At 33.9% G+C, this 12,737-nt stretch overlaps 1 pseudogene; it reads right to left on the reverse strand.

Moving 5' to 3' along the window:
* Positions 1-11,846: 11,846 nt before the first annotated feature.
* Positions 11,847-12,535, reverse strand: LOC149201340 (cytochrome P450 CYP72A616 pseudogene; annotated as a pseudogene).
* Positions 12,536-12,737: the final 202 nt, after the last annotated feature.

Consider the following 12,737-nt stretch of genomic DNA (forward strand, 5'->3'; position numbering starts at 1 on the left):
AATATCTAGTCCCGATAATTATCTAAACAAATATAATACTAGCATTTGCACCAGATGTTGCAAAGGAAACGCCGTAAGACATAAAGTGCGGAAATCCATTATCCATGTAGTGTGTGCATTATTCAACAAAGTGGATCTCTCTAAATTTGTTGCAAACATTTATGTTGTTGCATTGCTAATTTATTTAGAATCTACTACTACCTCCTCTTCTTGGAAATTAAATTTCTTATTACAATCCCTTTGATTATTGGCATCACAATTTTTTCCACTTTAGTGGCTTTACCTTCAACCTAAAGAAACATGAATTTGAGTCACTCAATTAAAAAGAAATAACCAAATTATTATTTATCAGGTTTTGCATAAAAACAATTAATAACTCATATTTACAACCCTTTAAGTCTTGTATTTATAACTCATATTTATAACCCTTTAAAATGAAACTAATTATCTATATTTTTATTAATAATAAAAAGAATCTTTTTTATAAAACTAACACTCACATGCTACCCCTATATATTTATCTTATATTTAATATTCAGTGTCCATCAATTGAATGACAAGTTGAAAGCTCAACTTAATTGCACCTTTCTGAACTCCTTTGTGGGAATTCATGTCCCATTAATTTAATGGCAAATTCAAGTTTCAAATATAGTACACATTTTATACAAGATTCGGGGAGTTCATGAACAAACTTTCAAGGTTTTGATGGATATGGAGTTCATGAACAAACTTTGAAGGTTTTGATGGATCTGGGTCATTTGTATTTTCTCTGATGTTCTAGGTCATTTGTATTTTCTCTGGTTTTGACTATATTACAAAAGTCAAAATCTCTTGGATTGTGGTGAAACCATGGCTAAACCATAATCCAAGAGGAACCATGAACAATCTAGAATTAGCAAGTATATTATGAAACCCAAAATGGTGTAACCTTGGCTAAACCATAAATCCAATTGGAACCATGAACAGTCAAGGATTATCGTCGCCAAAAACATAAAAAGGCACATTGTTTCTATTAGTATACGTCCAATAGAACTTGTTGTACCATATTGTGGATTCCTGTGGCCAACCAATGAGAACCAAATACTATGCTACCTTTGTGGGTGGAATCTAATTAGCTGTATCTAACCCCGACCAACGTGCCGTATGCCCCAATTAATATCTAATAAAATATATAATCCAAGAATTCTGTAACACAGCATATACTGATAAGGAGGTCTCCTTCCACAGGCTCTAGCATTTACAACGTGGAGTTGCAGCAGTAACTCGCTATTGAAAAATAACTATTTGGCAATGTGTATATTTTGCAAAGAAACACGCTGGACAATATTCTATATGGGCACAAACTGGAATTGACTAACAGAGACCAATTAACATTTCACATTTGTAGCTTTGCTAACTGTTTATGTTCTATAAAATACTGATAAAATGATAACCTTACAGAAAACGTAGACATCACTTTGTAGGGTGTGTTATTTGTATTTACACAATTGATTTTTTTATTCAATCAACTATGTTATTCTCTGTGCTTTTGTTGAGTTCCTTCATCACCATCATCATTGGGAAATTCATTTCCCTCTTGAAGTATGAAACGAGTAGCAATTCCCAATTGATCTCACACTACCACCCCAAAGAAGCTAGCAATCCTGATATACAAATCGAAGCAACCATCCTATGAAGCAATCCATGTAGTTCTCGGTCTATAGCTATGATAACCCAAAACTCAAATATTTTATATCTAATATGCACATAAATTTTCACATTAATATGTCTGGATCTCATTCTAAGATCTTTACAGATCTGATATAGAGGTAAACAAAATTTTTCATACTATGGCAAGCAATATTATCAAGTCTTGAAGTCTCTCTTATGTAATGTCTCCTTATTTGATATCGTTGCTTTAGTATGGTTTGATACAGAAACTTAATTGTAGATATTGGTCTCCTGATCTCTTGCAAACATTCTGATCTGATGATTGTTATAGCTATGCATCCCATGAATACTATGGAGATTTTAACTGCAAACCTTCTCATTGAATATAGGGATATTATCATACAAATTTCTGCTCTTATGCAGAAATTGGTAGTATAAGCCTTCTCATCTTTAGGAAGGCTTTTGTATGAGCAACTTGTCTACTCTATAAACAATAATATACCATAGTGAAATGCTACAATTGTCTCATGAGTAAAGCCCTGAAGCTATAGACAGTTTCTTTGCACCTGATATATTGATTGTATATACTTATTGCTATACACAGAATATAGCAAGCTGCTACTATTCATTCCATGCACAAATTATGACAATTTTCATGTATACCATAGAAACCATTATACAGATAAGTTGTAGAAAGAACAATCTATTTTGAGTTAGTATCCAGAAAATTTTGACATATACCAATCTTAGTCCTTTTGAAAAGAGTTCAAAATCTCTGTGAGGAGTAGTTGCTTAGGTGGTCCAATGCATGTTCTAAATGTAGGGAAGTCTTAAATTCTCTTGACTGTCATTCAATGCGCTTAGGAAGTTCTACTGTTGGAAAGTTTGATTGGGCTGCATTGAATTAAGCAAGGCTGAAACATTATTGTTGATGTTGTCATTATAGTTGTTCTGCATGTTGTTGAATTTCTTTGCATGGTTGGTTTCATCGTCCCCATATGCTAAGGAGAGGGTCCTCTTGGGAGAATTGAATTTGTTGTCATTCTCCACTGCTAATTCTTCTTGTTTTGGGACAACTTCATATCGGAAATCACTATAGTTGTCATTGTTATCGCTGAAATTATTGTGAGAGAGGTTGGAGGACTAGACTTGAGGTAGCCCGCTGTTGTTTCCATTGCCATCCATGGCTTCATCATTTAAAAAACCATCTATGAAAGGATCGTCACTCTCCAACAACCCACTGAAAGAGGCAATTATGGGCAGTTGCAGTTTGTTTTGCTTATCAATATCAGGAAAAGAAGCCATCACTTCATCTGCACTTGGTGATTCATCTCATTCTACCCCTTGTAATCTCTGAGAATGGACATTTTTCTTGTAAATCCGGCACAGCACCCAATCCTCAAGCTGGAGAACAGAAGTACCATCAAAATCAACAATACCAATTTTAGTTGAATGAATCAATTCCTATTCATAAAGAATCAAAACGCAAGAATTGTTAAAGGAAAATCATTCATATTGATCAATATTCAAGAAGACATCACTTTGTAGGGTGTGTTATTTATATTTACACAATTGATTTTTTTATTCAATCAGCTATGACATTCTGTGTGCTTTTGCTGGGTTCCTTCATCACCACCATCATTGGGAAATTCATTTCCCTCTTGAAGTATGAAACGAGTAGCAATTCCCAATTGGTCTCACACTACCACCACAAAGAAGCTAGCAATCGTGATATAAAAATCGAACCAGTCATCCTATCAAGCAATCCATGTAGTTCTCAATCTATAACTTTGATAACCCAAAACTCAAATCTTTTATATCTAATATGCACATAAATTTTCACATTAATATGTCTGGATCTCATTCTAAGATCTTTACAGATCTGATACAGAGGTAAACTAGATTTTTCATACTATGACAAGCAATATTAGCAAATCTTGGAGTCTCTCTTATGTAATGTCTCCTCCTTATTTGATATTGTTGCTTTAGTATGGTTTGATACAGAAACTTAATTGTAGATATGGGTCTCCTGATCTCTTCCAAACATTCTGATCTGATGATTGTTATAGCTATGCATCCCATGAATACTATGGAGATTTTAACTACAAACCTTCTGATTGAATATAGGAATATTATCATACAAGTTTCTACTCTTATGCAGAAATTGGAAGTATAAGCCTTCTCATCTTTAGGAAGGCTTTTGTATGAAAAACTTGTCTACTCCTCTATAAACAATAATATACCATAGTGAAAATGCTACAATGGTCTGATGAATAAAGGCCTGAAGCCATAGGCAGTTTCTTTGCACTTGATACACTGATTGTATATACCTATTGCTATACACAGAATATAGCAAGCTGCTACTGTTCATTCCATGCACAAATTATGACAATTTTCATGTATACCATAGAAACTATTATACAGATAAGTTGTAGAAAGAACAATCTATTTTGAGTTAGTATCCAATTTTTTTTTACGTATACCAATCTTAGTCCTGTTGAAAACAATTCAAAATATCTGTGATGAGCAGTTGCTTAGGTGGTCCAATGCATATTCTAAATGTAGTGAAGTCTGAAATTCTGTTCACTGTCATTCAATGCGCTTAGGAAGTTCTGCTATTGGAGTTTGATTGGGCTGCATTGAATTAAGCAAGGTTGAAACATTATTGTTGACGTTGTAGTTGTAGTTGTTCTACATGTTGTTGAATCTCTTTGCAAGGTTAGTTTCATCGTCCCCATATGCTAAGGAGAGGGTCCTCTTGAGAGAATTGAATTTGTTGTCATTCTCCACTGCTAATTCTTCTTGTGTTGCGACAACTTCATATCGGCAATCACTATTGTTGTCATTGTTATTGCTGAAATTGTTGTGAGAGGGGTTGGAGGACTGGACTTGAGGTAGTCCGCTATTGTTTCCATTGCCATCCATGGCTTCATCGTTTAATAAACCATCTATGAAAGGATCGTCACTCTCCAACAACCCACTGAAAGAGGCAATTTTGGGCAGTTGTAGTTTGTTTTGTTGATCAATGTTAGGCAAAGAAGCCATCACTTCATCTGCACTTGGTGATTCATCTCGTTCTACCCCTTGTACTCTTTAAGAATGACCATTTTTCTTGTAAATTCGGCACAACACCCAATCATCAAACTGGAGAACAGAAGTACCATCAAAATCAACAATACCAATTTTAGTTGAAAGAATCAATTCCTATTCATAAAGAATAAAAACACAAGAACTGTGAAAGGAAAATCATTCATATTGATCAATATTCACCGGTATATGAAAAAAATATCATCAAATATTATCACAAAACAGTCAAATTAGAAGATTTCAACAATATTCTGGAGCCCAGATACAGGAATTCAACTAATAGCTATACTTACTCTTAAAGAACCCTTCTTGTTAGGTATGTAATGGGCATCCTCCATTGCACAATCAAAATGCCAAGATTGCCATTAGCTTATGTCGTTAGCAATAACCAATTTACTAGGCATAACAAGGAGTACTTTATCAAGTTTCTACAGTATACAAACCGGGTTTTTTACACCAAAATCCAACCTCCCTTACATTACAAATATATATTCTAATGAAAGAATATATAGGAAAAACATAATCCTCAAGCTATTACAAGATTTTAGGAATAAAATCCTAACAGTAAACTAAAAATAAAATAAATTAGAAGTTGCTACAAGGGATACAAAAATGATAGAAAATCCTCTGCCATCAAATTGGAAATTGATTCTTTGACTGTTGATATCCTGCCTGCAAATTTGAATCTGTTGTAAATATTCCTGAAAATCTATCGACCTCCCTTTAAACAGGGTCAACTACGCCACCTGTTATCCAATGGTCCTTTTATCCAATTTTGAAAGAGACTTTTTTTTCATCTGTTGAAGTATGGTTTATAAAACCTTTTGTTTCATATAACTTATTTGAAAAATATACTCTACTTTATCCATGGGTTAATTCCTCATGTAAAAATATAATTAGTGGTAAAATTCGTAGGATAAATTAATTATTCTTTTGCTAGACATCTGGCAAAACTACAAAAAAAAAGTGTCTAGCTATCGAAAACCATGGTTTTCATCTCTTTGATATCCTAATGCCATAAAACAATGATATAAGAGTCCATCAATAATTGGAAATCCATTGTGTTTGGGGTTTATCAATATTTGTACGTTATTTTCCTACCCTCTCTTTTCCAACAAGAGTTACGAATGTACCTATGACAACATCACTGGCAGTCAATTCCCTCATATATGGCTCTGCATGTGCTTCAAGGAAAATAAGCTCCTTCATGTGAACAACTTGGTCATAGACACCACTGAAGCCATCTCTATTATCAACATTTTGCTGCTCTGTTTTGAATCCATGACCAAATTGCAGAGGTAGCATCTTCTCGTGCCTAAGAAACTGCATAGATTGAGATTGATGGAAGCCATCATTAGCTTACATACATAAACTTGTAGCTAACATACACATTATACAATATTAAATATTGAATATTTCTCCATAGACCTTGACCCCATAGTAGACCTATAAACAAAAACCTCAATAATATGTTGTACAATTTTGACATTCACTTGCTTGTTTGCAAACACACTCTCCAAATTATCTAAACAGCTCCTTGGATTGGCAAGATCAAAAATCCAGATCAGCATCAAGATGATACCAAACCAAAGCATTCTCTTTAGCTTCTATGGAAAAACCATCAGTAGTCTCAGTACATAATTTCATAACAGGATTTGTTGTTTTCTTCCAGTAAAAGTTTGTAGCGGGTTGTTGTTTTTCATTTAGTATCTTGGTTCATTTAGCAATTAAAGGTGTTCCTTTCTTGCACTACTTTTGGCTATTGCATATTCCTTTATTCTTTTGAGCGACATACTTCATTTTATCCTCTCATCTAGCTTTCACAAGAGTTGTCCTTTCTTTGTCTGTGAATATGTCAACTAAAGGCCTGGGTGACTAGGAAGGCCAACATAATATACTTTCTCTCTTAGAGAATGATATAAAAAAAATTCTGCAAATTTCCTTGCATTCTTCTGTTGTTTCTTAATGCACAAAGTCATTGTATTTATTCTTCATAGGCATAGCCAAGAGTGAAATGAAGTTAGACCAAACCTTCTGCATTATGTAGGAAATAAATATCTTTGGCCCAACTTCCCCCCTGAAATTGTATCTTTTGGACTCACGATTGTTACCAATACTACAATAACTACCTGTTGATGGAGAGCCTCAAAACTTTGTTGCATATTTATACTACACATAAGTGTTTTTTTCACTTGCTTCAGAATATTATATGAATTATTCCCAATGTTGTTCTCTAGTGCTTGTGGATCTTCAATCGAAAGTATGTCGTCGCTTAAAGTCTACACGATACCCCAAGATTTGATATAGACAGAACTTCAACATTCTCAAATGTTAGTCAGAAACGGGACCAAGGTCTTGGAAATTCCCTTTATAACAAATGCAATTGGTTAGCAGACTCAAGATATTTTCTTTTAGAATGTGCTCAGAGGCAAATTTATTAAGCTATGTATGCGATGAATAAAACTGAATGAATACAAAAGAGTTATGAATAATCTTCTCTTGAATATCAAAACCAGTGACTTCTAAAACTCTGATAGGAGATGCACCCAGATCTGAAAAAGCATTTTCATGATATCAAAGCTTCTAATTCCAATCCATGAAAGAAACATGCACCCAACAACCAACCTTCAAATAAAGGATCAGTTGTTTTGAAAAACTCGGGCATGCCAAAAACTGAGTATATACCCTTTAGAAAACCAACAAAATCTCCCAAATTGTTGACAATTTTAAAAAAATTCTCGTGTCTCATCTAATTGAGGGCATTTTTCAAAAACCCCATTGTTTGGAATTTTGAAATTCTCCTTCAATTTCTTGGAAACTGCACCTAAAGTTCATTGTTGGAAAATGCCCACGAAATTTTGATGAGTGGTTTCCAAAAGCAATTTCTTAGTGGAGGGGGAGAGGAGGGATGGGTTCCATGGTATTGAAAACTGTCAAGGGGGTGCTACTATGAACCTGCTGCTGCCACATCACCAATAGTGTTTTTCACTCCCTTTGCTAAACATTGAACAAACAGAGGGGGTTCACGATTTATAATAACTATCGATCTGCTATCATCTTATACTAGATCTACACGATACCCCAAGATTTGATATAGACAGAACTTCAACATTCTCAAATGTTAGTCGGAAATTGGACCAAGATCTTGGAAATTCCCTTTATAACAAATGCAATTGGTTAGCCGACTCAAGATATTTGCTTTTAGAATGTGCTCAGAGGCAAATTTATTAAGCTATGTATGCGATGAATAAAACTAAATGAATACAAAAGAGCTATGAATAATCTTCTCTTGAATATCAAAACTAGTGACTTCTAAAACTCTGGTAGAAGATGCACCCAGATCTGAAAAAGCATTTTCATGATATCAAGGCTTCTAATTCCAAGCCATGAAGGAAACATGCACCCAACAACCAACCTTCAAATAAAGGATCAATTGTTTGGCAAAAATCAGCCATGCCAAAAACTGAGCATATACCCTTTACAAAACCAACAAAATCTCCCAAATTGTTGACAATTTTAAAAAAAATCTCGTGTCTCATCTAATTGAGGGCATTTTTCACAAACCCCATTGTTTGGAATTTTGAAATTCCCCTTCAATTTCCTGGAAACTGCACCTAAAGTTCATTGTTGGAAAATGCCCACGAAATTTTGATGAGTGGTTTCCAAAAGAAATTTCTCGGTGGAGGGGGAGAGGAGGGATGGGTTCCATGGTATTGAAAACTATCAAGGGGGTGCTACTATGAACTTGCTACTGCCACATCACCAATAGTTTTTTTCACTCCCTTTGTTAAACATCGAACACACAGAGGGGGTTCACGATTTATAATAACTATCGATCTGCTATCGTCTTATACTAGATCTACACGATACCCCAAGATTTGATATAGACAGAACTTCAACATTCTCAAATGTTAGTCGGAAACTGGACCAAGATCTTGGAAATTCCCTTTATAACAAATGCAATTGGTTAGCAGACTCAAGATATTTGCTATTAGAATGTGCTCAGAGCCAAAATTATTAAGCTATGCATGCGATGAATAAAATTGAATGAATGCAAAAGAGTTATGAATAATCTTCTCTTGAATATCAAAACCAGTGACCTCTAAAACTATGGTAGAAGATGCAACCAGATCTAAAAAAGCATTTTCATGATATCAAAGCTTCTAATTCCAAGCCACGAAGGAAATATGCACCCAACAACCAACCTTCAAATAAAGGATCAGTTGTTTTGAAAAACTCGACCATGCCAAAAACTGAGTATATACCCTTTAGAAAACCCACAAAATCTCCCAAACTATTGATAATTTTAAAAAAATTCTCGTGTCTCATCTAATTGAGGCCATTTTTCAAAAACCCCATTGTTTGGAATTTTGAAATTCTCCTTCAATTTCCTGGAAACTGCACCTAAAGTTCATTGTTGGAAAATGCCCATGAAATTTTGATGAGTGGTTTCCAAAAGCAATTTCTCGGTGGAAGGGGAGAGGAGGGATGGGTTCCATGGTATAGAAAACTGTTAAGGGGGTGCTACTATGAACCTGCTGCTGCCACATCACCAATAGTTTTTTTCACTCCCTTTGTTAAACATCAAACACACAGAGGGGGTTCACGATTTATAATAACTATCGATCTGCTTCAATGAGGAAAAACATTCAGAATTGATTCTGGACACATGGTAAAATTTGCATTTGGAACTTTCTACTAAGTATGTGACTAGATATAATCTCTAACCATATGCAAAATGATTATTCTGATTAGCTGGAGGGAAAGCATATAAGACTTCTCACGTTTTTGTATAGCATGGTTTAGCATGGACCGCCATGGATGATCCTTTGGAGCAGGTTGAGAAAACCAAACATCTCCACTGTAACCTGCATTGCAGAAAGTCCCAAGAGTTAGCAATTCTATGAAAGGGAATCTTCTCCCTTGAAGTATATGTCTAGCATATCCTTCGTTCCGGCTGCATGCCTTATCTAAAGTAGAGATTTTATAAACAATTACTCAGAAAACTGTGAAGAATATCTCAGTATTTTTTTATGATTCCTACTGCTGCCGAAAGCAAACTTGTTTGAAGTATCCATGCCTTCTTGAAATGGCAGTAATAACCTTTCCTCCTCACCTGCCCGATTATTGCAATGAGATGAGACTCCACTCTGCCCCGGTGTCCACAGCCTACCGTCATCCATTGCCAAGCTGTGCTACCGGGGCCACCAGATTGAAAGTAGGCAAGGAAGGTAGCAACCAATAGTAAGGTTATTGTAGAGGCAGCCACGGGAATAGAATTATCCTCTGAAGTTGATGACTTCTTCACTTTATATTTAGATTTCAATTCTCCTATGGTTGTAATGAGTGTTTCAAATGCACTTAATAAAAATGTGTCCATTGTTGACTCTAGTGGAACGTTCTTCAGCTCTCTGAATAATAATCAAAATGCAGGGGGAGATGATACAATCACCAGTACCCAACAGATGTACAATTATCAAAGCACTCAAGGTTGCTATTCCAAGCAAGTTAAAGCAATCAACTCAGCACTTGGGATCAAATCCCACAAAGCAATTCTATCCCTGCTCTTCAAATTCCTTCAAGCTTTTGAAAGTAAAACCAATGAATTATCAATATAAGTTTACAATAATAAAAAACAATTAGAAGGCCTTTAGTGAGCTCAAATTGCTCATCCGTTAGGCTTGAACCAACATTTCTTCTAGAGAAATTCAACAATTCTAATTTAATAATCCTATCGGCCTCTCTTTGTACCTTTTGGGACAATTTCTAGTTTAGTCAATTGGCTTGAACCAACATCTCTTCGAGAGAAATTCAACAATTCTAATTTAATAATCCTATCGGCCTCTCTTTGTACCTTTTGGGACAATTGCTAGTTTAGTCAATTTTGTCTAAGGTGTAGTAAACATATGCATAATTGTAATTTAAATTGTTTAGTCTACATAATCCAAGTGCCCAATTGGATTTTGAAGTCATTGGATCCATTTATGCATTCAAAAGTAAAATTTAAAAATACACAGGATCAAATCTCTAAGAGTACAGAGGATTTACATGCTTTGCACTCTCTCTAAAAATAAAGTCTATTTACAAGTTCTGCACTTTAAAAAATTTGATCCCTCTCAACACTTACTAAATTCATAATTAAGATGGATCTATCTTTTATGTACATATATAAAAATATAAATATAAATATATATAAATATATATATATATATATATATATATACATATTTATAATTAATTTTTTTATATATATTTACATTATTATTATATATAATTATAAATATATATAATTGTTTCCTCTTAAATAACATATCTTAATTAACTTGATAACTCCTAAAAAAAATTAATTATCACATTATTTTCCTATTTAATTTTTCATGAAAAAACAATTTTTATCTAACATTTAACATTATTTTTACTTTAATTATTTTTTCTTAAATATTTTTTCATATACTTACATTATTATTATTATATATAATTATAAATATATATAGTTGGTTTCTCTTAAACAACATACCTTAATAGAATTGATATATATTGTTTCCCTATTTCATTTTTCTTGAAAAACAATTTTTAACATTTAATATTATTTTTATCTTAATTATTTTTTCTTAAATATATTTTTATATACTTACATTATTATTATTATATAATTATAAATATATATAATTGGTTTCTCTTAAATAACATACTTTAATAGAACTGATAATTCCTATGACAAAGGAAAAAATAATAATAATTAAATATTATGTTGTTTCCCTATTTCATTTTTGATGAAAAACCATTTTTATCTTTTACCATTATTTTTATTTAAAAAGACACGTGTATTGACAAAGTCACGCATAACAATCATCTTAAATAAAAAATGTACTTTTCCACACAATAATAATATAAAAAATAAATAAATAAATAAATAATGCACAACTAAAACTGAATAAACTTTAAAAATCACCACTAGAAATTACATATCAAATAACCATGGAAAGGGAAAAAATGGAACAGCAAAAGGTCATGTCCTCCATATTTGGGTACGCGGTTTTGAAATGTCTATGGGAGTATTGGTTTGCTACATAAGCATCTAGTGATACGACATGAAGGAATCATTATGTTTACACTTCGATACGTTTAAATATGATCTGCATGCCATGTTGAGGCTGTACGGTAAGTTGTAACCATAGCGATGGGAGCATGCTTGTATGCAGGTGAAAGACTGAATGAGAATCTCTGCAAAATCATAGCTAACGCAGTCTTGGCCTCCAACATGGCAAAGTTTTGGCCAATACATGTTCTTGGACCCATTGAAAATGGTAAAAAGGCATTCGGGTCAGTAGCTGCCTTTGAAGGACCATCTGCAAATCTTTCGGGCTTAAACATGTTTGCATCTGGCCCCCAATACTTCTCACTGTGATGCACTCCCAAAATTGAGAAACTCAAGAGTGCGCCTTTTGGAAGTGAAAACGGGCCGAGCTTCATCTCCTTGCATGCTTCTCTTATTATCGAATGCGCAGGTGGGTATAGCCGTAGAGATTCATTTAACACCATAGTCATCTGCCAGCGAGAAAAAAAACAGACAACAGTCACTATGCTACCTTAAATGAGAAATAATCAACAAATCGAATGAGAAAAGTGATGGAATACATACTGATTTCATCCTGCTAAGCATGTCTGCATCTGGTATGCCCGTGCCACAAATACTGTTAACTTCTTTTCTTAATATTTCCTGCCAATCCAGGTTTATTGCAAGCAAGAATACTGTCTGGACACATGCTTCCGTGCTCCAATTCACTATTGCCAACATGCCCTAGCCTTGTCATTGAATAAAATTTGTGTGAACATGCAATACCAACAAAAACTAATAACATGCAATGAATTTCTTGAGATCTAATGTATATTTTCAAGAAAATAATCTATAAACCATATACGTCTTATAATGGATTGGAAAATTGAATAATTCTGCATTTGTAATGATATTTCTGGGGCCTTGAAAACTTGTAGTCCAT

Source organism: Pinus tabuliformis, chromosome 2_1 (assembly GCF_031772625.1).
Source record: "Pinus tabuliformis cultivar Carrire ecotype Pingquan chromosome 2_1, CPIR1, whole genome shotgun sequence".
In the NCBI taxonomy this organism is placed as follows: domain Eukaryota; kingdom Viridiplantae; phylum Streptophyta; class Pinopsida; order Pinales; family Pinaceae; genus Pinus; species Pinus tabuliformis.